We start from the raw sequence: 6,212 nt of genomic DNA, 5'->3' as shown, positions 1-6,212 counted from the left end.
TCGTTCTTATGAACTTCTATTCTACTCATCCAGACCTTTTCATTTCTGAAATAACAAAAAATTCATAGTATGAGAAACTACTTTCTTAGCAGGCTTTTCGATCTTCCTTTATTAAAGCATTAAATAACCCTTATTTAATAAACATGAATAAGAAAAGTGAAAAACAATGAGTTTTATATCTTACTTAAAATAATATGATAATTGTGAGACATTTTATTTAAAGCATATTTTTAGTGTCTACATACTTCCTAATAGGGCTATGATTCAACATATCAGCATTGCACTTTCTTTAACTTATAAAATTAAACATAAGAACTTACACAAAATGTTAAATTGATTAGTACTTGAACTTGTATGTATCAATAAAATTAACTTACATTCACTTGTACTTGGCTTTAGGATTGAACTTCAACCTTGTACTTGACTTAAGAATAAAACACATAATTTAATGCAAATTATGAAAACATGATTCAATCATGCACGTGTCTTGATAAGCAACTTATGAAAATATAATTCATACGCATGTCCTGATGCTTGTTTATAACTCCAATTCTACTTATACCTCCACTTAATTAAATATCACATATATACAAGATAGATTGTGATATACCTAATTTCGTTTATAATTCCGCTTCCACTTATAGCTTCACTTGATCAACTTACTTTTATGTAAGGAAGAAGGAGAAGTACATAAACATGAACTTGTAAGGGCCATTTAAATATTACTTTTACTTGAACTTAATTATCTAGCTCCCACATTTCACATTAATTTTTCATATGAACATGCAAATACAACATATGAGCATGCATGAAATATAAACATATTCAACATGTATAATCAACTTATAATATAACACAAGTATTAAATTTGGCAATATATATGTGGTATTACTTGTACATATTTTTAATAATGACTATTCAGAGAAACTTTTTCATAGAAAATTTATAACATCATTTTGGGACATTCATTTAACTATAATACTTTCTATCAAAACCAATTTATATACTAATTAAAATACATGAAAATTCTCACATTTAAAATTAATTGCTGAAATTTTGAGTTTAACCTGTCAAAATACTTAGAACTACATTTTAATTCTACAACATATTAAAATTAAGTTATATAGAGGTAATTTTCTGAAACTATTTTTTAATCAATAGTTCAAAAACTTTTTCCAGTTGGCTCGACAGATGAATTTTACTTTGCAGCCACCAAAATTCTTTCTCCCTCCTCTTTTTTCTTCTCTTCTCCTTCTACGGCTACTGAGGGTGAGAGAAATAGTAAGGGGTAAAAGCTAATGGTTTAATATTTTTATATATAAAAAATATTTTTAATACAGCGCTGCAATGCTCTTTTTTCCTGCACCGCAGTTCAATCTTGAATATTCTAGATGCTCACAAACAAAGAGCACAACACCTCAGTGCACTCCTCCAAAATACTACTCTTATACAAAGAGGACATCGCCGCAGTGCCTTCATGCACAGCGCCACAAAATGCTCCCAAATAATTTTTTACATTTCTCTCCTTTAGACTCAACTATAGACTCATTTAAAAGTAAATTAAATGTGGAATCATATTAAGCAAATGCAATATAAACTTTTCAGGGTTTAACTTAAGTTGACCAGTTTTTGTAACCACATGTATTACACTAATCATGCATGTAGTTGTAACTTATATGCATAGAGAAGTATATATGCTTAATTAGAAGGCGCTTCTCAGCACCCAAATTTCAAAGATAAAAGAGTTTGACCATTCTTTCATCAACAATAGTGAAGAGAAAGTTTCCTTCCCTTTTGAGAACCTAACTACTGGTGGCATAGAATGGAAGTAAGCTTTGGTCAACATTATCGTGTGTAAATTGGGCTGATTGATATCGATCCTGTAAGAACTGTCATCCAATTTGAAGAATAATGTGTATTATGATGCTGAAGATTGTTATGAAGATCTTGGATTTGTTGAGCTGAAGATTGATTCCCTGTAATATTATATTGTCTTGCATTGGTGATAAATACAAAGATGCCATTGAAGCTATATTGTTTGTACGTTGGTATTATTTGAGGGAGAAGATTTGAATGCACTGATGATGGGATGACAATGGCAGTGTTGTTTCCAACAATAAGATTTTTTATGCATTTACAAGTAGAGATATCGTGCCTTCATAGTTTACAGTCAGCACAGAACATTGAAATCCTTTCAACCATCATTCTGTGCCAGTATACATGATCCCTTTCAGCAAACCCATATAAAATTAGGAGATTTTTGGGTAACATCAACTTTCACAAGCACTTCAGCAATGAAAGGCCTAATTAGTGCAATAGTTCAGTAATACATTTGCTGGCCTCATCTATGAAATAGAAATATTTCCAGTTAAAAAAACCTTTTTTGTCTTCGAAGAAAGCCTCTCACCTAAATTTTTTTTCAAACCCAGAGAGAGAGAGAGAGAGAGAGAGAGAGAGAGAGAGAGAGAGATGAAAAGGGGATATGAAATTGGTCATCACAGCATTAGAAAGCAAGAAAACTAGAAGACAAACCTTTACGTGATGATAATGGAAGCACTTGAATGTGATCCTACAAAAATGCTGGGATAGAAAGCATGAAGGATAGAATAAGGGTCTGCTCGGCTGAGAAGACATGAACTAGATAGAGGTGGATATCAAAGCTTTGATAAAGCTGGAGCTTGGTGGGAGACCGGCCGCTACAACCCCTTCATTGGCGGGCAATGATCGAGGACAATGAAGCTAGCTCATGACGGGTATGTGCTGATGCATGTTTAATCTCCCAACTAAGACTGAAATATAAGGTTATGAATTTTTGGGCTAATAAAAATTGATGATCAAACTGGATCACTTTTGCTGTAAAATATCACCATTCTTAAAACCAATCTTGTGCTGCAAACAACTTATGATTTCATTGCCTGAAAATTTCATAAAGGATTTAAGAATTAGCAAAGTTGTCTCCAAATCTTCTCCAACAAATTTTGTGAAAATGGAAGACTTTAATGAAATTTTAGGGTAGATTTGGACTCATCTGAAGGAGAGCATATGGGGAATATGATGGACGTTTGAATAGTTGATTGTTTTGGTAGAAGCCTCAAATTGTTGCCACCCCAAAGGTGAGCACACTCATTTCCTAAAACATTAGGGCCGGTATTATAAAAAGGGGGCTGATCACCCACTTTTGGTCAATTTGAATGCTTCCAATTTAGTGTTATTAATTCAATGCAGTTTAGGTCATGATAAAATTTGCACAATTTTAATTTCATTAGATTTATTTCGTCAGAACATATTATCTCGATCATAAAATTCTAGAAATCTGTTGACCTCCACAGAAAGTCCAGAAATCCAACTAAAATCTCAAAAATCCCGCATACCTCTCACTGTTTGGCGCAGCTCGGAAGAGACGAAGCCCTTCCATTGTATCTTTTTCTTCTTCTTATGCCACCTTAACCCAGCCTGTTCAAACACCTCCAATCAAACTCCAATCCTAGCCATCCCTCCGCCACAAACACCCATAGCTCACAAAATTCACTAGCTCTCCACTTCTCAGTCTTCTATTATTCCTCAAGAATTAACCCTCAACATCCCTCACAACATCGACCTCTAACTCAACTTGTTTTGCAAAGCTTCCGATCAGTCTCCTCATGGTCCACACCTGATCCTGATCGAAGGCCTTGCCCAACTCACCTGTTTCAGTCTGCAAGCGTATCACCTTCGACCCCCTAACTCTTCGACTCCCTCTCTTTACCCAAACCTAGCTTTAGCTCCCTCAAATCCTGACCTTGTCCTTGTCACTACCCAAATCGGCCGAACCTGCTACATGCAACCTTTATGATCTCTCCTCCTTAAGTCATGTAGAAACCGATCCAACCTCCTTCACTTATGGCTCCTACCTCACGAACTACCCCGATCTAAACCCCAGCCACAACTCTTCCAATCGATCCAGGCAATTATAACCTAATCCCTCCTCCACTATGCCAACCTTGACTGCCCGACTTTCCTTCCTAGTTCCAAATCCTACTTAGCCATCTACCCAAATTCCCAACCTTTATCTCTTTCTTCCTATATCATTATTGGTATTAGTTATTACTATTAATTAATACTAATAATAATAATAATATTATTATTATTATTTTAAAAAGTATCAAAATATAAAAAAAGAATTAAAGAGATAAAAAGAATAAAAAAATGGGAGATAACATATTTTTGTGATAGTCTCCATCACCGTCGCCACCTCACACACAACGTATAATGCTTTTAAAACCATTAAAAATCAAAATTTTGTTCTTGATGCTTGTGGCACTCTGGGGTACCTCCTATACACACTCTTCGTAGCATGATGGGAAGGAATCCTATATGGTGTTTGCAGCGTGGTGGGTAGGCCCTATACATGTACTTCATAGCATAATAGGGATAACTCTAAGTACCTGAGTGTCTGCCATAATGCCTGTGAGAAAAAAAAATGCATTTTCAAATAGGTACCTCGAATACCAATACATGCTCTTCGTAGCATGGTGTGATTGAAAAATCACTACCGCAGTGTCATCTAACATCTACTATGCACACTCTCCGTAGCATTGTTATAAGGTGTAGCTCTTCAAATTTTCTATAATTGCCTCCCAAATTCTCACAAAAATTAAAACTTGAAGATTACCAAAACAAAAAATATTAAATTGAAATTAATCATCAAATACTTAAAGTAAAAATACTCATCCGCCCTCTAGAATAGTTTGTCAAGATAGATAAATTTAAAAATTACACATCAGCTCATGAAGAGCAAATGTTTTGTCGAGAATATCACAAAGATTCATTCTCAAACCGTATCCTATCAGTAAGGACATGACACATATCCACTAACAAGTGGTATCGTTGCCAAATGACATCACAAGTAAACAGTTATGATCGGGACCCTTTGATCCGGTAGTTTTGCCGCCAAATGGTATCATTATATTGCGGTCATGGTTATAACCCGTATGTTCCCCAATGACTTCAGATTCTTGAGTAATGAATCAATAGTATATGATAGATATGACATAAAACCCTCTGGGTAAGGTTGATATAAATTTGTTCCCTCAGATAAATATTCACCCTGGGTCTATTAGGTACCCTAGAACGAAGCAACCAATGGTTGACGACAAGGATTTTTCTATCAGGTTAGGTCGACTACCTAAGAAGACCAGGGACCATGATGGTCCGAGATGATGGAATCATGGGATCTTGATTAGGTCTATCATCATTTCCTCCATCACCTGCTTTAAGTGCAAGGTGGTAAATTTCAAAATTTAAATATTAAATTTTTTAAATACCAAAACTTTTCTTCTACTATCTGTCGGATACTGCACAATTTTTCCACAACTAGCATTGATCTAAAGTTCTCTCTCACTATCGGGAGGGGTAATTAACCATAAGGGCTTGCGCATATAAGAAACCAAAACTCATATAATAAAGTCTTTGTAAAACGAGGGCAAAATATCTAGGTGATGTCTTATTTACAACCTAATCTGCCTTTTACAAATTCACCTTGAAACTTAAACGTTAAAACTCTCTTTGATGACCCGAAAATAAAATAAAGGGGCTATAGAGAGGCTGGGGTATGAATTTTTGGAGGCAAGAGAATCATAGTCTAAACAATTATTTTTGAAAGTTTTTAAATTTAATTTTAAATGATTTTTTTTTCAAAAAAATGTGTGAAAATTCATGCTTTATTAGGTAGATTTTGTAAGTTTTATCAATATTATTTTTAATATCAATAATTGAATATCTTATAATTTATTTAAGATTAATTGCATGGCTGGCAAGAAGCATTTTTTTTCTCTTTGATTTTTTTTTAAATTAAAACACACAGAGGGCTTGCACATTAATTCGGAAAAAAAGATACAAGATCCTTAAAAAAGATCAAAAACTCAGCAAATGGTCCAAGATCTACAATTAAAAAGAAAATAAAACCTTAAGAAATTTATGATCCTTTGATAGGTACAATAGAACGAGATAGCTAAATAAAAAAAGGCCTAAAGATCAACCAAAAATAGAGACTAGTGCTAGGAATGAAGCCAAAGACTATGATCAAACTTGCAAAACAACAATAGAATGCACAATAAAGAAACAATCCTCAGGAAAAGGATGTAGAAGTGAATATCAATCAACAACAATTATGACCATCAACAAAAGGAGAACTACTGTATAAGCAGACCCAGATGACATAAGCTAGTAAAAGC

The sequence above is a fragment of the Dendrobium catenatum genome, unplaced genomic scaffold, assembly GCF_001605985.2.
Source record: "Dendrobium catenatum unplaced genomic scaffold, ASM160598v2 fragScaff_scaffold_51, whole genome shotgun sequence".
NCBI classification, from domain to species: Eukaryota; Viridiplantae; Streptophyta; class Magnoliopsida; order Asparagales; family Orchidaceae; genus Dendrobium; species Dendrobium catenatum.
Note: the sequence above shows the minus strand (reverse complement) of the source record.